Source organism: Podarcis cretensis (genome assembly GCF_951804945.1).
Source record: "Podarcis cretensis genome assembly, chromosome: 2".
In the NCBI taxonomy this organism is placed as follows: Eukaryota; Metazoa; Chordata; class Lepidosauria; order Squamata; family Lacertidae; genus Podarcis; species Podarcis cretensis.
Window position 1 is genome coordinate 71,321,161 of NC_137171.1, and position 23,431 is coordinate 71,344,591.

The window sequence follows — 23,431 nt, forward strand, 5'->3', positions numbered from 1 at the left end:
CCTGCTCTAGTGTAACCAAGAAATGGAACACAAAGTGGGGCTACACAGATTACGGTAAGCTCAACAGATAAACCTTTGAACTGCACACTTTATGGTTGCTCAATGTTCTTTGTTCCACCGACAGCTTTGATTCTGAAGTGGGCATAAACAATAGTTGCATTTAGTCAAAACAGAGGGGGATCTAGATAATATTAGAGTACACAAAAAAGGGAGACTTTCTGACTATAATTATCTCACTTTCTGAGCCTAGCAAAAGAAAGCACATAAGCTCAACCCATAGAAAGTCAACTGCATGTAATGATGGTTGAAATGAATTGATTTCTCACTCAAATATATATTTTTTATTGATTTTAGCAGAACTCGAGTACAATTAACTGCTTTCTAGATTTGGGCCAAGAGACACGTCCACAAGTAAATCCCAACACCCTTTATTGTTTTAGCAATATTTACCATAAAGAAAAAAAGTTAATTGGATGAGGAGCTGCCACCTCTGTTCCCTGGCATATATTCTATGATCCCAGAATTCTCATTCAAACTTTTTGATATATCCCAATGAGATCCCATGGAGTCCAGAGCAAAATAGATTTTGTAACAGAACAACTAGAAGGTAAGGCATAAAAGGAAAGCATCCAGCATGGGGAGGAGAGGAACAAAATCTCTCATAAATATGAATACATAAATAATTGTGGGTGCGTAAATGGGAACATCTCAAGAAATATAAGGTGGGTTGTTTCAACATCACACGAAAGGTGTAAATTCCATTTGAGAGGCTGTTATGAATGTGACCAAAGCATTTCCGGTAGGTAGAGGTGGACCCAGAGGGCAAAAGGGACCTGTTTAGGCTTTCTACAGACTTAGGGTACAATCTTATGGTTCACTTTATCACGGGAGGGCATGATCTAGAGAGATTTTAACTGTTCGAATTCTGAGGTCTGGCTGTCTGGATTTGGACTAAAGCCTGGAGGTTTTCCACCCCGACACTGTGTTATTCAAGAAAGGTTGTGTCCCACCTCCCACCCCGCCTCCCAGGAGCACACTTTTTCAGTAAGTCCTAATCAGGGATCAGATCTAAGTAAATATGGTATTGATTTTCAAGCACACTGACCTTTGACCATTTGATGCCCTGCAAATCTAATGTAGCAACCCTACCGAAAGCACACGGCGGGCGGGGTGTGTGTGTGTGTGACTCTGAGCTATTAGAGAATAATGGAACCGTAAGCCAAAACTTGCACAAGGAGATTACCAGGAATAAATCTTGCCAGGGAATTTGACAGCTTTTATTTTTCTGTAATTACAGAATTAGTGGCCAAGTAGAAGCAGGATGGTTTAATAGACTGGAATTTTATTACAGCATTTTGAGTGCATCTGAAGGGAGCCTCACTTGCAGAATTTGATTGTGTTGGCTTGAATACGGTTTCCTCCAGATGCAGCATGTTATCTACACTCATTTCTGATGAGAGGTTAATGCTTTCTGCTTCCATTGAACTCAGACATGACTCCAGGGACAGCCCCAAGGTTACAGGATAATGCTTAGCATTGATGCATAAGACTAAAGAAAAAGAACTTTAGCAGAGATCAGGGTTCAGCTCCAGCCCCATTAACATCTTCATTAAGGATGGGGAAGCAGGCATGAGAGGCATACTAATTCAATTTGTGCCAAAGACCAAATGTGAAGGCACAGGGATTAGCAGAAATACAAGTGTATTCAAAAGGCCAAAAGAGATGAGAAGTGATCTAGAAAGGCTTGCAGAAGAATCACTCGGGGGTTGTGTGTATTTATTACTTATTCCTTTCTTATATTTATACCATCCTTCAATCGTATTCCCAGGGCGGTTTTACGAAAAAGAACAATTAAAACACAACTACAACAACAAAATCAGCTGAAAGCTACAACCTTATAAAAACAGCATAAAACAATGAGCTGTATTCTAAAAGAAAGGACCCCCCGCCCACACATCTAATAACACCAAGACAGTGACAATGACAAAAAAGTGCCAGGAAAACCTTCTGGAAAGAGTATTCCAGAACTGGGGTACCACCGCTTAGAAGGCTCTCTAGTATCCACCCAACTCACTTTCGATGGAGAGAGCATTCACAGAAGAGCCTCTATAGGAAGGCAAATATAGAGACTGATGGTCTGAAGCCACGAGGAGCTTCAAAAGGTAAAAGAAAAAAGAGCATTTTGAACTGAAATGAGTGTGAGCCAGTGCAGTTGGCATAGCACAGGCATAATATCATAATATCATGATTATAATATCCAGTCAGCAATCTACTAGCTGCATTCTGCAGAAGAAAGCATAGTTCAGAGGCAGCCCCCAAGTATAGTGCATTATAGTAGTGTAACCCAGAGTTATCAAAGCATGAATAATGGCACATGGCTATCTCCGTCCAGGTAGGGTCAAACCTGGCATACCTAAACTGGTAAGAGGTACTCCATGCCACAGAAGCAACTTGTAGCTCTAACAAGAAAGATGGCTCAATGAGAACTCCCAAGCTGCAAACCTGCTCCTTCGGGGGGAGTGCAATTTAGTCTAGTGTAGGATCACTCCCCTGGGCAAACAAACCGCTATGCACAGCACTTCCATATTATCTGGACTGGACGCCTGCTTATGCCCCTTATTTTAGGGGAGAGGGGCAAGGCTACTCTGAGGTGTACAGTTGTACCTTGGAAGTCAAATGGAATCCATTCCGGAAGTCAGTTTGACTTCTAAAATGTTCGGAAACCAAGTCGCGGCTTCCAATTGGCTGCAGGAAGCTCCTGCAGCCAACTGGAAGCTGCGTCAGATGTTCGGGTTCCAAAGAACGTTTGCAAACCGGTCTTCCATTGCCCTAAAGCATGATTTGCTTTTAATTCACATAGTCAGGATTGCTCAGTTAGGTACTTCATCCATCTATGGGCTCGCCAACATTTCCGCTTATCCCGTGCCTAGAAAGTATGGATCCGAGCAATTTCCCCAATTTCCTGCTCCTTTCCCAGGAAAAACTTTTTCTTTAGCTCTAAATGGGAGCAAATGTCAATCCAGAGAAAACTGGAATTGCTGTTTACTCCGACTGAGCTCTAAAGAGCGCTTCCCCGGGGGGGGGGGGGAGCAGTGCGACCAGAGGAAGAGTGAATAAGCCCCATCTTTGTCTGGTTTTCTTTGGAAGTCTGGATTCTGCCGCTTCAGTCAGGGTCCACCCACTCCCTGCACCATCCCCAGCTGTTGCTGCTGCGCTAAAAATTTCCCAGCACTGCTTAGAAACCTTTAAAAGAAAAAAGAAAAAAATCCACTGCTTGCATTTCCAGGGATGAAATATAGCTGAAAAAAGAAAAATAACAGCCTGTGTCATTTTGCTAACGCGGAAGCAGTCCATCATGAATGTGTGAAGCATCAGCCCTGCTGTACACAGCTCTACAGCTATTTCACCAGGGAAGCTGGGCTGCGATGCTGCCTTGCCTCTCCTGAAAGACACTGATAAATCGAGGGACAGAGCTGTAAAAATGATCAGTGGCGGTGGAAGTCTAATCTAAATATTTATAGAGAAGTCTTGCTGTAGCCCAGATGAGATCATAGGACTATCTACTGAAGATTGTGACATCCCTCTTCAGGCTACCTGGACCCAGTCCGAGCTCCTCATCTTTACCTTGAAATACCTCCCTTGCCCCTCCATCACCTGGCTGCTCTTACGTCGTTTCCTCCTCTGCTTCATCACCTGCATAGGGTGGCCACGTGCTTTACTTTACAGTAGCAAGTTCTCCATTTGAAGGGTTGTCCATTTCAAGTTCACCTTAAAGATGAAGAACCATAAGAAGGGAGAGCAGGAGGATCTTGAAGTTCCCCATCAGCACTAGCACCAGGGGAGAAGGCTGAGTGGGCACACACAGTCACCTGGTCACAGTCTTCCTCATTAGGCTAAGTGAGATGTATCTCTATTTAAATTTAACTAATTAGTTCTAAGTTTGCATTCTTCAGATCTGAATCCTCTGCTTTTAGATCAGAATTTCTCAAACTTGGGTTTCTAGCTGTTGTTGGACTACAATTCCCATCATCCCTAGCTAGCAGGACCAGTGGTCAGGGATGATGGGAATTGTAGTCCCAAAACAGCTGGAGATCCAAGTTTGGGAATCCCTGTTTCAGATGATGCAATTTTCCTCTTCGGTCGCCCTCTCCCTCAAACACCCCCCCTTCACCTTTGATGCCCCTTGTGCCTTGAGCAGCTTGCCAGAACACCTGTGGATGCGCCCTCCTCCAAAACCACCTTGTCCATGCAGCTTTTGACCCAACGCCACTCGTTCCTATGCTCTCTACAGGAACTCTTATTGTAACAAAGCCTAAGCACTTGTAAATGGAAATAGCGGCATATTCATCGGCTGTTTATCCCTCCCTCCATTTTCCTCTCCTTTGTCTGTTTCCCCCATGTCAAACTTTAGATCAGGGCTTGTGGCACCCACTGTCTCAATTTCTCAGAGGCATTCATACATATAAATTAGCATATGCAAATTTCATGCACATTTGGTTCACGGGTCTGTGCTGTGGCACCTAAGCAACTGGTATTCAGAGACATGGAAATGATTTTGTCTAAAACCATTTCCAAGCCACCTGCAAGAACGTCCGTGCCTTCTTGCTAGCAACACAATAAGATGGAGACCCTTCTCACCACATGACAGGAAAACAGCGTCCTATCTTTAAGTTTTACAGTCAGTCTGGTAGATTAATCAGCATGAGGATGGAAGGGAAAGGCACACTCTCTACCTGGTGGATTTCAGACACAAATGAATGGGAAAGGATGAAAAAACATTCAACTCTAAGGCCCTTTCTTTAGAATGATCAGCCCAACTGCACTCAGGGGTGGCCTGAGATGTTTTGGCACCTGAGGCAAAGCACCCCCGCAATAGTGTGCTTGTGGGATGCTCTGTAAGGGCTCCCCCTCAAGGAAAAGTCCTTGCAGAACCTTGCCACTGAGCGTGGAAGATTGGGCAGAATCTCCCTTCCTGCCCAGCAGCAAAGATGGGTGGCAGAATGCCTCCTGCCTCGCCAGCTCAGCAAGAGGGGAGGGCGTTCTCCAGAGCTTTGCCGCCAGTGCCTCTCCGCCCCAGGAGTGAGGAGAGACTGGCAGCAAAGCTGGGTGGCAGAATGCTGTGCTACTCTGCCTCTGCCAAAGCCTCCCTTACCTGTGTTGCTTCTCCAGAGGCAGTGGGGCGGGCGGGGCGCTGCCTCTTGCATTTCCACCACCTGAGGCAGTTGCTTCACCCCGCCTCACCGGAGGGCTGGCTCTGATTGTACTCCAAATGGCAGCTAACTCTTTGTATTGTACCTGTGCTAAGACTGTAGTCCTATTCCTCACTTGCCTGGGAGCAAGCTCCATTTAATATAGTGGGACGTAGCGCTGAGCAGAAATGCACTGGGTTGCAGTGTTCACTGCTTTAATGCCAACATCCTCTACCCTGTGCAGATTTGCAAATCAAAGAAACTATCGTGGGCACCACATACACCAGCAACCAAGCACAGACTGCCAGCAAGTATATTGGCTATAATACAGTGCTTCTTTCATGTCTAATTTCGGGGGGGACGGACCCTTCAGGCATCAAGGAAAGCTTCCATGGGCACATCTGCATCCATGGGTACCATTTTAGTGATCCTGGCACTACCCTCTAAATATTCTATTACTGTATGTGCAGATGCAACAGCAGACTGTGTAGGGGGCCTATGCTATAGTTAGGCCCTCCTATCTTACCCTCCCCTCCCAAATAAACCTTCAAACATATGTGGTCCAGCACAGCCATCGCAGCAGCAATGAATGCAATAGCTCCAGGAAGAATCTGTAAAGGATTCCTCTATTATCCCACAGCGATGCCACCACTTGTTAAAAGATTATTATAGCTACTCTTACTATAATCCCAGTTTGCTGCCACCAAACTGTCAAGGATTAACTCCTGTTATCCCACTCCACTCCAGCTCTTACACCCCTTTACTTATTTGTTTGACCCTGTTTCCTCACTGCCACCATATATTTAAATTGCAAGTTAATGATAAACCTCTATTCACCCGCTAATAGCTGTGGCAAAGCACGGTACGAAATAGTACAGGCACCACTTCCAAGTAAAACAGTGTACGTAAGATGTCTTTTGTCTTTGATCAACAAATAATTAAAAATGGGTGGTCATGCTTAGCTTTAAATTTAATATATAATAAACATAACTTGGCTGCTCTTACTATAAATCAGACTGTTCACTCTACCAGGTTGCTTTAACGTTAAAAAGATAATTCTGAGATACTAAGTTCTTCCTCTAGCTAATGATCCTGGCCACTCTTAACTCAGTGCTTGCTTTGACAGAATGTAACTCACAGTCCACCCAACTGCAGCCCTATTGTGGAAACCTTTTACCTCTTACATCTCCTAGGAGCAAGTAAAGGTAGCATATAGACAGTTAACTCTGTACATTCCACAATGTGAATTCAGATAAAAGCAAAACCTTTATCTCATAAAACCTCCAATAAGTATACAAAAGCGATTTTTCTACAGGATCACATCTCCCCTTGTTGAAAAATATTGCCATTATAGTGCTATGAAAAGAAAATATCTAATTATTATTATTAATATTAAATATCCTGAAGAGTGACTAACTTTTGGGGCCGATGTGTAAGAAGTCAGAAACAATGTGGGGGGTGAGGAGAGGGAGGTTTGGGGCCCCAGCATCCAAATCTGCACTGACCCCATGCTGGAATTTCCTCACTGTGTGTCTTTGAACAGATGCTCCTTGCTGGTATCCCATCCACATGCTGCTGTCTCAACTTTGCTCTGAGAGTTCAGAGGGAAATAGCAAGAGGCAGAGACAGAACACACACAAACCCCTCCAAAATAGCCTGTACTGAATCTAATGGCATTGCTAACATCAATCATAGGCGCGCCAACAGGGGAAAAAAACCACACCACCAAGTTGGATGCTAGGCAGTACTAAGGAGAGGAGTAGCAGAAAGATGCTGTTTTATAAATCAGCAGCTTGTTCTTACTTCAAACACTGCCTTCCGTTACTGTTCTCCTGGGCTTAGCAGCAAGAGAACATGCTGAGAAAAGGCAGCAGGAACACTGAGAGTCATCAGGGCAATGTGGGGAGAGATGATTACATACAAGAAGGAGAATTACCACTGCTCTAGCAATGAGCTGGTTCAAGTTATTTTGGCACCACACTATAGGCCAGTGTGCCTCAACCAGGTGCCCTCCAGGTGTTTTGGACTACAACTCCCATCAGACCCAGTCAACCGAGGCCGATGGAAGTTGTAGTCCAAAACACCTGGAGGGCATCAGGTTTGGGGAGACAAAAATGAGTCATTAACAGAGTTACTGAATTAGCAGAGAACTTCATCAGAGGATAGGCTTTTAACAAGTACTGTGTAATTAGTAACCACACACACCGGAGATTTGTGGTTGCTGTTTCAAAACTCAAATTGTGGGGGGCACTGTTAAGCGTAATTGTTTAATTGTAAATGGAAAATAGCTCTGTATGTGTATTGCTAAAAGGAGCATGGAAATTTCCAGTGAAACTCTCTGAGCACCAAACAGGCTGATAATTAACTGAGAATGTATCTCTGCTACTCTCTCATGTGCTGTTTAACTTAGATTACATGGGAGGGGTATTCAGTTGCAAATTTCCATTTTGTGGGAGTTGTCTTTGTTCTCAAGCCACCTTGCGCTGATGATTCTCTCCTGGAGAGAACAGCCTCAGGCTGGAATGCAGGCTGCATGGAGAGAAATAACTTTGATTTCAGTTCTGTTTGGAGTAATTTTACATTTCTAAGAAGATGTACATTTGCTTGGACAAGCACATGGTTTTATGCAACTATTTGAATGTATCGCTATTGCTGTAAGTCTGTTTTGCAGAAAGTTCTGTTATTAAAGCTTTGGAACCATATTTTTGGTCTGGACAATTTTTATTCCAAGAAGAGTCAGGTTTTTATTCATCCTGTTGCTCCAAATGTGCAATATTAATAACTGCAAGAGGCACACCTACCCCCACCTAGCTCTCATGGTTGCTGAGAGAATTCTGTCTGGGCTTTGCCTTTCCTTCCACCGCCTTCTGCATGACTGCCACATACAAGAATTTGGGAAAAGGATGGAATTGGCAGCAGCTGCTTAGCAAGTGATCTTGGCGCCTAACAGCTGTGCCAGAGAGGAAGCAAGAACATTACGCCCTGACTGTGTTCCCTCAATCCTCCAGATACTACCTGGTCTTCAGCTAGGTCTAAATGTTACACTTACCGCATTGCTAGGTGCCAGTTTAGAAACTGGAGTGTAATGTTGACAAGTGTGGTGTTTGCTCTGCATCAGGAATGGGGAACCCATGACTGTTCAGATATTGCTGGGCTCCCAACTTCAATCAGGCCCATCCAGCATGGCCTGGTGTTAGGGATGCAGGTGTTGGAGTACAACATCTGGAGGCCACAGGCTCTCCATCTCTGCTACACAGTAGTCTACTGTGGTGTGTGTGTGTGTGTGTGTGTGTGTTTGTGTGTGTGTTGTGAAAGCATCATATATCAAGAGAGACAGGCAGCATTGAAAAGTTGCCTATTGTTTCCATACACTCTTCCCTTAATTAATATAACTACCTTGCACAGGCAACCTTGGACTCCCTCCCTTTGTGCAAGCGCTTTTACAGACCATGATAGGTAGCAAGAAGGCTAGACTGTTTTCATAAGCTTGGCCTTCTGGCCACTGCACAAACCGCTCTGGCAGACAAATAAAAATTCCTTCCATGCCATGTGCCACGTGATGTTTCACTTCCCACACAGTTAGAACAGCATGCCATGCTGAGCTGGAAAGCGGGAGACTCAACACACCACCCGCACATGATATGCACATTACAGACAAGTAAAGGCATGGCATGAAAACTCTGAATGTCACGGAGTGATGGTACCATTTAGGCCTGGCCTTTGCCCGCTCTTCCACTTGAACCTGAGCCCTGGGAAAATGTCCCGCCATCCCAGTTTGAGAAAACACTAGTAATTATTCAGAATAAGCATCCATCTTCCACTCCTTCTCTGAGGAGCGAAGGTTGCACAGAGACTCTGAAACACCCCAAGCCCAATCAAACTGGTTTTCAGGTATATTTGAAAAAAGCCCTGACATATAAATATGTGTAAGTATGTAGAGAAACCGGGACGCAGGTGGCGCTGTGGGTTAAAGCCTCAGCGCCTAGGGCTTGCCGATCGAAAGGTCGGCGGTTCGAATCCCTGCGGCGGGGTGCGCTCCCGCTGCTCGGTCCCAGCGCCTGCCAACCTAGCAGTTCGAAAGCACCTCCGGGTGCAAGTAGATAAATAGGGACCGCTTACCAGCGGGAAGGTAAACGGCATTTCCGTGTGCGGCTCTGGCTCTGGCTCTGGCCAGAGCAGCGATGTCACGCTGGCCACGTGACCCAGAAGTGTCTCCGGACAGCGCTGGCCCCTGGCCTCTTAAGTGAGATGGGCGCACAACCCCAGAGTCTGTCAAGACTGGCCCGTACAGGCAGGGGTACCTTTACCTTTACCTTTATGTAGAGAAACCATAGTAACTAGCCCCAGGTTGCCCAGTGAACATCATGGCTGAGCAGGGATTTAAACCTATAACACTCTTTAATTGAGTAATCACATTGGCTTTCAATTAACTTGAAAATAAATCAGTCTATCTTCAGTTAAGAACATGAAAACTTTTTTTTTAACAGAGCAGTGTACAAAAACAAAACTGGTAGCAGGCAGGCAACCTAGTATACTTTGTAATGCGAGTCATAACTGAATCACGTACCTCAGGAGAACAAATGAGCTTGAACAAAACAATTGACATTTATAGTCTGAACATAAAAGTCCTAAAATGGAATCAGTTTTCCAAGAATCAGTTGAGTATATCAGCGAAACAAGCTACAAAGTGGAATAAATGAGCCCACCCTCCCTAAATCACACACACAAGATTCCGGTCACAGCAAAAGGCTTTAGATCTGTTGTGTATAGGTTGTTCCTATCTACTTCGTGTTTCCCATTGCAGGTTTTTTGGGGGGACGAATGTAGCATTCTGTCACACTTCGCCAACATTTGTACCACTCATTATGCCAATATATTGACTTTGATTGAATTTAAATGGCTGAGTGCTTCATGAAGGAGTTCTTAGGGGGATATTTTCCTTAAGATCAGATCAGATGCCGGCTTGCACATTTGATCTTCAGCCATGTTTATAAATTATCTGTACCCAAGAGAGAAGCCACTTTAAGTTTGACTGTTTCATTTCAAATAGCTGCATGCCCTTAGATTTGTAAATCTGGCTTCCCTTTGGACCTCTTTTAACAACTTGTAATGAGTCACTGCAGCCAGAATTCCCAGACCCAGAGCACCTGCCTTGAACAAGTGTGAATCCTGTATCACAGGAAATAATTTTTTTACAGGGAGGTGAGCAATCAAATAGACCTTTTTGATCTTGAACTACCATAAGCACTCCGGTCTGCATCCTGAAATCCACGGACATAAAGTCCACTTGTGAATTATGCTTGTGATTTGTGAATTATCCTTTCAGCTAAAATAAACATTTCCTCAAGGTGTCTTGTGACACCTTATCTAATAAGGCATTTGTTTTTGCTGTAACAAAAGTCATATCGCTACCCCACTGGAATTTTCCAAACAAAACATGGCCACCTTTATGCACCCATCACATCCCATGCAGGAGTCATCCTGTGGATTAAGTCTTACATTGTTTGTTGCCAGGATTGGGCGAGAAGAAAAGGCACAATCCACTTCTATAGACTTTATGAAGACAGAGGCTCTGCAGGCATCAAATATGTAACATGCTACTGAGCAAGCTTGCTGCTGGTCATCATAACTAGAGACATTTTGCTGCCTGGCAGAAAATCCAAGTGGTGATCCCATTTTGGGAAATATATCAAACTAAGTTATTGATTGACATTTTGCTTTTCTGTACCAGTACCCCAAAAATCTGCCACCTGATGTCCTAGTAGAGCTGATCCTAAATGGGAACTTTGTTTATCTAAGGTTCAGTTCCAATGTTAATCTGCAGTTTCAGAGATAGGAGCAAAAGGTTTCATTGTGAAGTGTCAGAGGCCCAGACCCCCTCCCTGAGTGATGGCTTTCCCCTAGTACAGTGGTGTGGCACGCCACATTGGTGTGGCAGGAGAAGATGGCAAGTGTGGCAGTAAGATTCAAGGACAATCAAAGAAACATTTCAACATGTCAGTATAGTATAGTATAGTATAGTATAGTATAGTATAGTATAGTATATAGTCTCAAAATAATTTTAAATATGTCCACACCTCTCTTCAAGCACATTGGCTATTCTTCTACAGTTCTCCATGACATATTGTTCTGAACAGGGATTTTCAATTCTGACAAATATGAAAGATGAGAAAAGAGAAAAGAGCTTCTTTGTGTTGATGAGGAGACAAGAGTTTGTTTGTCTCAAATTAGACCTAATATAAATGAGATTACCCAGCAAAAGCAAGCTCACACCTTTCACTGGGAATGATTCATGATCTAATGTAGCTGCATTGTTTTTATACTTTCTGCATGTCCCATGATCGCATTATAAAGTAGTTGTGTTCTATGTTATAAATCAAGCACTGTGAGGAGTTGTTACTTTTTGCTTTCCAATGTATTTCTTATCAATAGAAAATTAAGTGAGAGGTGCAAGCAAATTTTTATTCTGAAAATGTGACCCAGGGAAAAAAGCTTGAGAACCACTGCCCTAGGAGGAGGGAAGCCAACAGCATTACTAAATTCCAAATTCTCAGGGCTTCATAGGGATCCTCTCAAGTGGGCTAACTATATAAATAAAGAGCAATTGTAGACAATTAAAAATGGGCTGTTCTCCTTAGTTTAGCCCTTTACCATATGTTTCCTTGCATATTAATAAACCAGGATGGATCAAAGTTGAAGCATATATAATTAATTAATTAACCCTTCCCCAACATCTTAATAACAGAACAGGCAAGCAGACAGATATGCAGATTACTGACATGCATGTATATCTGTATCTTCCGCAAGTCACATCTTTTCAAACCCTTCTGCCTTGCTCTCCCCCTGCCTAGGCAAAAACCTATCTCTGTCAGGAACTCAAGCATGCCAGCAAGGCCGGGCTGAGCTGGTGGTTTTCACACCAGGTGCTGAGATAGCACACAGACTTGGCAGTATCTGAACAGACCCACAACATTAACTGTTCACAGATTGGGCACCAAGATGGCTTTCCTCTGCTTCTCCTTGAAGGCTTTGATTCTCCATTAAATGGGAAATGATGAGGTGGGCAATAATCCGACCAAAGTGGTCCATACATTGGCAACCTCAAGACTGGACTCCTGTAATGCCCTTTACATGGGACTGCCCTTGTATGGGGTCCAGAAGCTGCACCTAGTGCAGGATGCAGCAGCCAGACTGCTCACAAGAGCAGATTACTGGCAGCATGCTATTCTGCCAAGAGATATGCACCGCTTGCTGATTTGCTATCATGCCAGGTTTAAGGTCCTTGTGTTAATTTACAAAGCCCTAAACAGCTTGGACCCAACATTACCTTAAGCACCGTCTGATTCCTTATGCTCCATCTCTGCCACTGAGATCCTCTGATGGAGCACTTCTGGTGTTTCTCAAGCCCTTGAGGATCAGCTGGAACTCTCTACCTGTAGAGTTTTGCAAGGAACCATCCCTGCCTTCTTTCACACATCTTCTGGACACTGCTGTTTATAGATGGGCCTTAACAATACGAGAGCCTCTTGCCAGTATAGACACGACAGATATCAAGAGAGCATTGGTTTGACTTTCTGTGATGCTTCCTATGTTCTTGTGTTCCCAGACACTTAGGAAAAGAACCAAGTTAATGCAAGGATTGTATCCCCACGTAAGTCAATCTGCTGGCAGCTATGTGAAGCAAATATCTCTCCCTACCTGTGCATTTCTCTACCCCAAAGGGATGCCAACATCCAACTGAGGTTGGAGAAAGGGAATTGTTTTAAAAGAGAGTTTTGCATGGGTTTTAGAGAGGCATCACTTCCCATTGCAAGCGTTGCCCACACGTTTCTTTTGACTCACTCTGAATTCTGGTCGGGTTTTTTTTTTAAACAATACAGGAACTTGCAAAATCTCTTTAGTGGCTGCAGAAGTGGGATGAAATGTACCCACCGAAAGCAGGCACCTTTATTTCAAACCTCTTTCAACTGCGGAAAGAAAGACCGTCTCCATCCTGAATCTATTCCTGAGCTGAAGGCTTTTCATCTCAACAGTGAACTCTGTCTGTGAAATACGTCAAGAGCTCCATATGCAGTATTTATCTTAAGCGCCTTGGGGGAAAGAAGGCACCCCAGGGCCATGAAAGCAAAATACACCAAGATTTGTGAAGCTGAGCTACAGGTTTGGGCTTTAAAATAAATGAGGGGCAGAACAGGTCATCCTCTCACCCTCCATTACAGTAGGAGATCACTGGATCTGCACATGTGATTGAAGCCATTTTATGTGCCAACTGCACAATCCATCTGCATGAATACAACTCAACTGTCATTCACAATGCAGGATGATGGAGGAAGGGGATATATCAGAAAGCTCATGAATTAAAAAAAATGTGCAGCCAAACAAGTTTGGGACCAATCCTATGGAATTATAAGAACACAAAAAGATCCCTGTGGGATCAGACCCCAAGGCCTATCTTGTTCAGCAACCTGCTTTCCAGCGTGGCCAACCAATTGCCTACAAAAAGCCTGCAAACCAGGACATGAGTGCAACACCACTCTTCCCACTTGTGCTCTTCAACAACTGGAATTCAAAAGCATTCTACCTCTGATACTGGATAGTAGTACGAAGTCATTGTGGCTCATAGCAATGCTTAACCCCTTAATGAAGAAATGCATGTGAAAACACAACTTGAAGGATCCAGGCAGATTTTGCAGAAAAGGCACACACCACCAGGTGACTTGCCCATTCCTGTTCACAAATCTTTATAAAACACATGTGAATTTTGAAAGATGACATGTTTTTCCACATGCCTGTTTGGATTTGAGTTGATAGGCTGGGAGGTGGGTTTGGGGAATTCTAGCTCTGCCAAGTCATAGATGATAGCTGAAAGGGCAACGTGCAGACCATTCCAGGAATTGTGTGTGTATTTGCTGCAACGGCACTTGCTGGCTCAAGGGTTCCCCATCTCTCTCTGTGTACAAGGTGCTATGCCTAACATTGTACTTTTTTTTAAAGCTGATTTCCATCCAACATAGGATTCTCTCTTATCTTGAGCCCAGATGCACTTGTATTCATTTGCACCCAACTTTCAATTAACTTAGTAAGACTAGGTGAGCCCTCTTTCCTTTTCAGAATGTAAGGGAGAAGGAGCAGATGTCCTGAAGCAGAAAGCCAAAGAAAGGTTTGGTTCCGGAAACTTTCCAGCATTTATAAAATATACCTGAAAGGACATTCTGTGGGGAGGATGTACCGGTTATGTATGTTATGAGTCTGCACCCCTGTGGCAGATTTTTCAGCAAGATCCATATTCATTGTCGCAGGAAGGTGCTACTGTTGCACAACTAATTCTTAAAGCTGCACTCCTATGCACACTTCTCGGAGAGTGAACCACACAAAAGACACTGGGGCTAACTTCTGAGTAAACATGCATAGGATTGGACTCCACATATTATATTTTAAAAGTGCATCTGTGCAGCCCTTTTTTGTTTTGTTTTCTAAGCTCATTCCTTAATGGATGATCCATTAAAGTGTTTACTTAAAACCCCCCACTATATATCCTTTTGGTTTAAGGAATTCTGAGCTGAAGTGTCTTTTGGGGCACACATTCACTGTGAAGGCAGCAAATCCAACATAGTTCTGGGAATGACCAACAATGGGCATTGGCCACAGGGCTCCACAGGGAGGAATCAGAAGGGGCTCATTGGCAGCTCTGTGGAAAGTGAAACGTGACAGCAAGGGCCACATGCTTTAATAAGTAGACCAATTACCGTATCTAAAGCTTCCAAGAACCAATTGTAACCAGAGAGTGTAATTTTTAATCAGGCGACTTCAGATTAATGGCACACTTGTCCACTTTTGAGAATATTTTGGTTCTAGTATGTAACTGCAACTCATCTCACCCTGTTAATACCTTTAAGAGTCACAAGAAAAATATTAAAGACAGTCTTTTTAAGAACAAGTGGTAGCTCTTTGGCACCTATTAATGATGTTTTGTAATATGAAAACTCAATCACATTATAACTAGCTATAGTTAATCTGCTAATTAAAGAGGCAGGTGATCAATCAACTAAAAATCCTTTAATTGGTTCACACGGCTACTGATAATGAAAACAGTGCATGTCATTTGCAACTGCTGGGACCCAAAGCCTAGGGGTGAGCCCAAATGGAGTTCTCTTACTTTTGTTTACAAGGTTTGCTCAGAGTCCCTGAGCATTTGGGGAGGCACAGAGGTGGAAGGAGTCTTCTTCTGCAACTCCAATATCCCTAGCTCAGTCAAATGATGCTAATACAGCAAAGGTGGGAAAGGAATCCAATTCGAATGGGCAGGAAAGAGATCTCTGTTTCAGACGGCATAGTTTCCTCTTTCAGGGTGCCAACAGGCATATGAAGTGAGATCCACCCTCTTCAGCATGTATTAATTAGCCCTTCTTGTATCCCTAGTTTGACATGGTGTTCTACATCAAGTAATCCAGTATGTTTAAGGCGGATGTGATTTTAGGATATGGCAACAGGGCTCTGAAAAAGCCCACATAAGCAGGAGGCCTCTGAAATACTTCCCACTCTACACTGGGATCATATGGGTTTTAACTGACTGCGAATGAATTTAATATATCCCAATACAGGCATCAGTTTGAGGGTTTAAAGCAAAAATAAAAAATAAAAAATGGGGATCTTTTATTTTGGCTAGTCACAATGTTTATGTTTGTGGAAGGCAGAGATTTACAGAGCTGGTCCAAAACAATGCCAGATTATATTTACACCCCACTCCAAATATATATCTATAGAAGAGGTTTTCTTGGTGAGTTGTTTTATCCATGCTCTGGAGCCCTAGTCAAAAAGGCTACTCTGTTATTAAAAATGAACTCTAAGTTCTGTACGGATCTTAATAATGTTAACTGGATATGAGAGCATATTGGGGGTATTTTAAAGCCTCAGCAGTCACCCCTTCGAATCTCAGCTTATCGGGTGATTAAAAAGACACAGAGAAACCCACAGCCAGGGCAAAGGAGTTGAGCGCGCCTCCTTCCTTGCGGATGAGTTCCGTTTGCTAACGCAGCCCCGCGGGCGCTCTTCTGCGAACCACAGCGAACGCTGGTGGCGCTGCGCACTCCAACCCCGGGGGTTTCTGTAACGAAGGACAAGAAAGCGAGGGACACGCCGTAGCCCGAGGAACATATGAGAGAAAACGCAGGTCGAGCTTCCCACCCACAAGGCCAGGGGAGGCGGGCAGCATCTCCACCCGGGCGCCAAAACAGAACCGCTAAACTTACAAGATGCCTCCCCAAGCACCGTCTGAGCGCAGATCCTTTAGTCTATGGAGAGCGTTCCCTTTTTAGAGGCATCTTTAGCCCGGATCTGAATCGAAGCATAAAAACTCCTGTTCTCAAAACAACACCCCCCCCCCGCACTCTCCAACCTGCAATTAAGACAGAATCTTTTAGTTGTGACATTCGCTGTTGTCATGGAAATAAGCGCGAGAGAGCGAGTTGATGGGCGGGGAAAGGGAAATCAAAATAGCAGAATCTGCCCGGGGAGAGGGGGAGCGGGCGGCAGCGAGAAAGAGTTGATGTGTGCGTGTGGAATTACAGTTGCTAATGCCGGCTAATGCCACCAGCTCCAGCTGGGCTTCCGCAGATTGTCCCATCCGGACTAGCCAGCAGCACCAACCTTTCTCAAGGCACGAAACTTGCAAGCGCATAGCTGCAACCTGTACGCTGCTTCCACCAGCCCCGTGCGCGCGCATGGATTGCCTGGGGAAAGTGAAGCCGAGGAAGCTTTGCCTCCTCTCTCTGCCACGGGAGTAAAGGAAGGCGAGAAGGACCCCTAAAGAGTCTCAGTAGGAGGAGCGGACGCCTGACTCGGAAGCAGACCCCCCCCCGCCCGCCCGCGCGCATCTGCCGCGTGGCCAGCCCGAATCCGAGCTGCCCCTACCCCGCGCCGCGCCTCCATCGCTCTCTGCGCAAGGCTGGGAAGCCAGCCTCGCCGAGTCTCTCCCATGAAAAGCGCGCAGACGACGACGACACCTCCCGCCCCACAGGGGGCGACGTGCCTCTTTCTGCCCGGGGCCCAAGCGAGAATATCCGATCGCGGCGGGAGAGGGTGGGCGCGCGCACCGAGCAGCAAAGGGACCAGACGCCCGTTCCTTTTGCAGCAGCTGCAGATCGACTTGCACGTGGGGTCTGAGCTTGCTCCTTTTCTTAACCCTCCGCTAGCCTCCTGACTCCACCGCCCCCGTCCCACTCTGAACCCCCTTTTCGCGCGCGGACCCCCCCTCCAATTAATATTTGAATGTGTGCGCGCGCTCACTGCACGGGCTGGGGAAATCAAGACAGCGCGAGTGGGTGGGTGGGTGCGGGAATGAAGATTCGCAATTACTCAGCTCGGAGTCACTTTGCCGAAGTGAAGGTGCAGCGCAGAAACACTCCGAGCAATTCACGGCGGCAACGAAGGGGAGCGTTCACGTGCAGCCCGGTCGACCCCACAGGTTGGATCGCTGCAGGGAAGCCACTTTCTCCCCAAGCTCCGCGGCGGGACAGGCGGCTACTTCCCAACGCGCAACCTTTCCCCCTTACAGCCGCAGCCTCAGAACCCCGCGAGGGAAAGCTTGCACATGCCCGGGTGTCTTCCTAGCCGTCTCCGGCGCCAAGGCTCCAGCAGGGGCCCTCCTCCCCTCGCCTCACTGCAGCAAGCCACGGGGGCCCCGCGCCGCGCCAAGACCCACCTGCAAATCTGCTCTGCCGCTGGAAGGGATCAGAGGGGTGGGAAGCGTTCCGGTGGCGGCGGCGGCGGCGGGGGGAGCTGCCCTATTTCTCGCAACGGGGACTTCTCGCCCTCCCCGTGGTGATCGGCCCTCCTCAATAGCCCGCCCGGCTCTTCCCGGGGCGAGGGTGGCTGCAGGGTTGCAAGGCGAGATGTGGCGTCCGAATCCGCCGTAGGATCCCGTCGACTGAAGATGGAGCCGAGAGCGCTCGGTGCTCCGCGGCTCCTCGCAAGTTGAGCATCTCAGTTGAGTTCCAAGTGGGAAAGTTACAAAGGATGAAACTGACAAGGGCCCGCCCAGGAAGGGTGGGGCCACGGGCGACTGACGTCACCCGGAAACTTTACGCCCCTCCCACTACTTTTAACAATTGATCCTGGGCCCTGCCCGGGTTACCTTCTCCAGGTTCGGGACAAAATCATCTCCCAGGCTGGTTTAGAGAGGGGAAACTAGGAAGACGCGCATCATATTCCAAACCAACCTGATCTGTCCCAAGAGAAAAGCCTTTCCATGAAACTCTGTTCATTACAGTGACGTATTTCATGTTTTCTTTAACCTATATAATATACGACATTTGTAGCACCCCAGAGCGATAGAATATGCTAGTATCGTACACTTTGGTCACACAGCGCTGGGATTCGTTGCATGTTCATTACATCGGGACTGAACCCCGTCATCAACCGAATAGCAAACCAGAGACAGATATAACAGGAAAAGAATCATCGGTGGCACATTAGGCTTAATGGTGAAAGAACTATTTTTGGATATGGTTGCGAAACGGCATTCTTGTTGCAAAAGATGTAATTGTATACCTAAGGGAGGCTGGAGAATAAGCATTTGTCTCGCTGATTGACATTCTCCCCTTTAGAGACACACAGTTGGCAGGCTAGCTGTCTAAAGTCATACCTTCCCTGAGTCGTCTGCAATACACATCGCAGGCTCCAAGAAGAAGAGGTCCCATGGGCATGACAAGTTTGATTACGATACGCACTGAAATCATGCCCTACAGGGATTATCCCAGAATAACAGTAAATTGCTTCCTTTTTAACTGATTTATGTAGACAGAGAAGGTGTAAAAGAGAGGTGAATGCAAGGAAAAGAGATTCATTGATGGGCAAGAGCTTTCCTCCCATATCATGTCTTTTTTGTCCATGCCCATGTATTGTGGTCGATATCCTGGACATGTGGATGCTCAGTGCATGCAGTTCACAACGCTGCAGTGACCTGATACATTATGCTTGGCTAGAAGATCATGGGATTCACTTCATGTGCAGTAGGGCTGCAGTTGAGCAGTCAAACACTGTGAGTGTTGCAGAAAAAAATATATTCCAGGTTCAGTTCCTGGCTTTTCCACGTTTGGCTGGGAAAGAACTCTATCCGAAACCCTGGAGAGCTACTGCTAGTCAGTGCATTCTGGGAATATCTGAACGTCCACAGGGAACCTGTGGACTTTAAGATATTGCTACACTACAGCTCCCATCATCCCTGACCATGGGCCAATGTGGCCAGGGCTGATGAGAGTTGGAGTCTAAAATCTTCCATAGGGCCACAGGTTCCCATCCTGGGTGTAGACAATGGCTACTGATGGTGATGGACTGTTTGTCTTGGTACAAGGTGGCTTCCTGTGTAAAGGAACCAGAGGTGAGGCAGTTCATTTCCAAGAATGAATGAAAAGATTTGATTAGAACTCCAGTTACCTGCCAGCCAGCTCACAAACATGACGTTTGCAGACTTCTCCAGATATGACATTACAGGATTGTTCACGAGATTTTCTGCGCAGGTTACATATTCTTCAGGGCTGGGTTTTTTTTAAAGGTTTCATTGACATGACTGAGTTGTTCCCAGCTCTGTTAATATAGACACACATAATATTTCATGTTATTCGTGTGCATAGACCTGATGACTCATTACAGTTCCATCAGCTCATACCTAGGCTTGCTATACTATGCCAGAATTATAATACTGGGACCTAGCAGCAGCTTCCTGATGGAAAGTTAGCATTACAAGGAAGAGAAACATTGGAAATAGGGCCTTAGTCGGCAATTAAGGAAAATCCACGAGGCGCACCAGTGTTAGCTATACATTACAAAGTAGGGCATCGAGGTACACAGGTGGTGTGGATTACCTGGGGCCACACATTCAGTTTTACGATTTATGGCCAGAGATGGAATTGTACCTGCAAGTGTTTGTGAGCCAATTACTAAATTACACCATTACGGTACTTTGCTCTTAAATCAGGGACTGCACATAATCACATTTTGCAACTCTCTAGAAATGGCATTCTGTTAATCATTCTACTTCAGTAGCACCTTGGGATTTCCAGGGTGGCTGTGGCCTGCTTGCGTATACGGAAAATGGATGCCTATCAGAGGAACACACTTGTCTGAATAATATATTTTTGACTCTGCAGCAAATTAAAATATATACAGTGGTACCAATTCTGTGTAACTAGTCATAGCACAATCCATCTCTACAAGGGACTTTCTGGGCAGCAGACCAGTTATTATTTGTGCTGTGGGCTATGGACCTACATGCTGAGCACTGGCAAAATGACACAGTGAAGGTAACAGCAGCACACCTCTCTCAAAAATGGGTCTCATCAGCTGTCAGGGATGATGGCTGCTGTTTGGGAGTTGGAAGACACAACCTCCATATCTGCTTCTCACACCATGTACTGTCACTGCACTGTGTGCAAGAAGGCATTTCAGGAGTTGCACAAGACAGAATGGGGCCGAATGGTCTAGAGGGGTCCCACTTCCAGTGAGTCCCATTCTCTTGCATTATGGTGCAGTGATGGGTGCAATGGGTGGAGCACCCTACTAAATATTATTAATGTATGATTCTTACAGCATTTTCCTTTGATTCCTTTCTGCTGGAATGGGTTTGCACAGGAGTTTCAGTTCTCATTTTGAATTCAAAAGTTTTCTGCCCTGCAGAACTGCAAACAAAAAAAGCTTTTGGAAATGTGATCTCTAATGTGTGAAGTACCCGATGGAAAAAGGGGAAAGAGAGGATTCAATATAATTTTTTGATTTGCAGTGAGGGAGAAGGACTTAATGCATAGAAAGCTAATGCTATTCTAGGTTGCATCAACAGAAGTATAGTGTCCAAATGAAGGTAAATAGCAGTACCATACTTCGAATACTGTGTCCAATTCTGGGCACCACAATTTAAGAAGGATGTTGACAAGCTGGAACGTGTGCAGAGGAGGGCAACCAAGATGATCAAGGGTCTGGAAACCAAGCCTTATGAGGATTGGTTTAGGAGGTGGGTATGTTTAGCCTGGAAAAGAGAAGACTGAGAGGAGATATGATAGCCATCTTCAAATATCCAAAGGATTGTCACATGGAAGATGGACCATGCTTGTTTTCTATGCTCAGGAAGGGAGGACTCGAGCCAATGGCTTCAAGTTATGAGAAAGGAGATTTCGACTTAACAGCAGGAAGAACTTTCTGACAGTAAGAGCTGTTTGACAGTGGAACAGGCTCCCTTTGAATGTGGTAGAGTAGACTCTCCTTTCTTGGAGGTTTTTAAACAGGGATTGGATGGAGATCTGTTATGGATGTCTGCGCTGAGATTCCTGCATTGCAAGGGATTGGACTAGATGACCCTTGAGTTCCTTTCCAGCTCTACAATTCTGTGATATTAATATACATTTAAACCTTGCCATTAGTAATATTGAGGCTATAGCCTTACTGATTTTATGCCAGAACAGTTGGTCCAGTGACTTCTGTCTTGAGGGCAAGGCAAATATGCTTTGGATGATCCTGATTTCAAAGCATTAAGACACCTTATTTTTTAATCTTTCCTCTCTCTTTTTTAAAGAGGGCAAACTAGTTATTTTTAGAATCACCACAAAGATGAATGCTCACAGCTCCTTGGGCTGCACAGCTTAAAAGTGCTGTACAATTACTTTTTATATTTAAAGAAGTCCATCTCTTTGTAGATAATGATCAGCCACTGTCTCTATCTAGGCTTGGCATGCCAGAATTATAACCTTATCTGCCTCATGGGGTATACCAGTTTCAAACCAATGAAGGTGTGAAAGAACCTTTGCTCTGGGAGCAGCTTGTATCAAAAGATATTTACGATACAGTATTAATTCCTCGCCCACTATATATGTATATTTAATACAACCAGATAAATGTGAGGGATATTGACCCGAGGTGCTTTAAACTGATGTCTCAGCACTTGTCTAAGATGCTGTGCTTTACTTTTTATTCCTTAGAAGGCATCAAAATTGGTGACCACTGGAGAAGACCCACTAGTCAAAGTAATCCTTAAATGTTTTCTCTCTGATAAATATGTTCTTGCTTGTAGACCATAGTATAACAGCCCTGATAATTATGCTTATAGCAGGCATAGGCAAACTTGGCCCTCCCGATGTTTTGGGACTACAATTCCCATCATCCCTGACCACTGGTCTGCTAGCTAGGGCTCATGGGAGTTGTAGGCCAAAAAACATATGGAGGGCCGAGTTTGCCTATGCCTGGCTTAGAGGCAGGAAGGGATATTCCTTTTAGAACAGTCTTTGCCAACTTTCTGATGTTTTGGGATACAGCTCCCATCATCCCCAGTCAGCATGCAATAATTTTTGTATCCTATCCCCCTTAAATGTTGTTTGGAAAATATTGTATCCAATGTATACAACGTAGGGGCACAAGATGTTGGTCATAACATTATGTTTGTTGACTGGGAACAGTTGTGGACCACCGGTATGAAATTCACGGCATGTAATGCCATAAGAGAGAATATTATGAAAATGATATATAGGTGGTACATGACCCCAGTCAAACTCGCAAAAATCTATCATTTGCCCGATAATAAATGTTGGAAATGCAAAGAAACTGAAGGGACATTCTTTCACCTTTGGTGGACGTGCCCAAGGATTAAGGCTTTCTGGGAAATGATATATAATGAACTGAAAAAAGTATTTAAATATACCTTCTTGAAGAAACCAGAGGCCTTTCTCCTGGGTACGGTCGGCCAATTGGTGCCAAAGAAGGACAGAACTTTTTTTATGTATGCTACAGCAGCAGCAAGAGTACTCATTGCAAAGCATTGGAAGACGCAAGATCTACCCACCTTGGAAGAATGGCAGATGCAAGTAATAGACTATATGGAACTGGCTGAAATGACCGGCAGAATTCGAGATCAAGGAGAAGAGCAGGTGGAAGAGAACTGGAAGAAGTTTAAACTTTATTTACAAAAACACTGTAAAATTTTTGAATGCTGAGGACATTGAAAAGGAAAAGAAGGGGTTCTAGTGATTAAGTTAAATAAGAGTACAAAGGGAGGGACGAAGGACGAAAATTAATAAGAACGATCTTGCTGAACTAATTATTACATAGAATACAGGACCGGGAAGCGGGTGGAAGGAAGGAAAATAAGGTTTTGAATTTTATAATTGGAATACGAGTTCTTTTTTATATGTTAAAATTTTCTTTTTTTTTATCTGTGTATCTTTTTTTGTTTCTTTATTCTTATCTTATGTTTGTTTTTATAT

At 44.8% G+C, this 23,431-nt stretch overlaps 1 protein-coding gene across 2 annotated transcripts in view; it reads right to left on the reverse strand.

Annotated features, from left to right (window-relative positions):
- Positions 1-18,202, reverse strand: part of CAMKV (CaM kinase like vesicle associated) — a 67,256-nt gene extending 49,054 nt beyond the window's left edge. Inside the window, exon 1 of one of the 2 annotated variants that reach the window (XM_079964444.1) lies at positions 16,439-16,555. The gene's annotated coding sequence lies outside the window, so the exon portion shown is untranslated. Of the gene's footprint in view, positions 1-16,438; positions 16,556-17,889 lie in introns of those variants that run through there. The other variant, XM_079964443.1, reaches the window with a different exon arrangement.
- Positions 18,203-23,431: the final 5,229 nt, after the last annotated feature.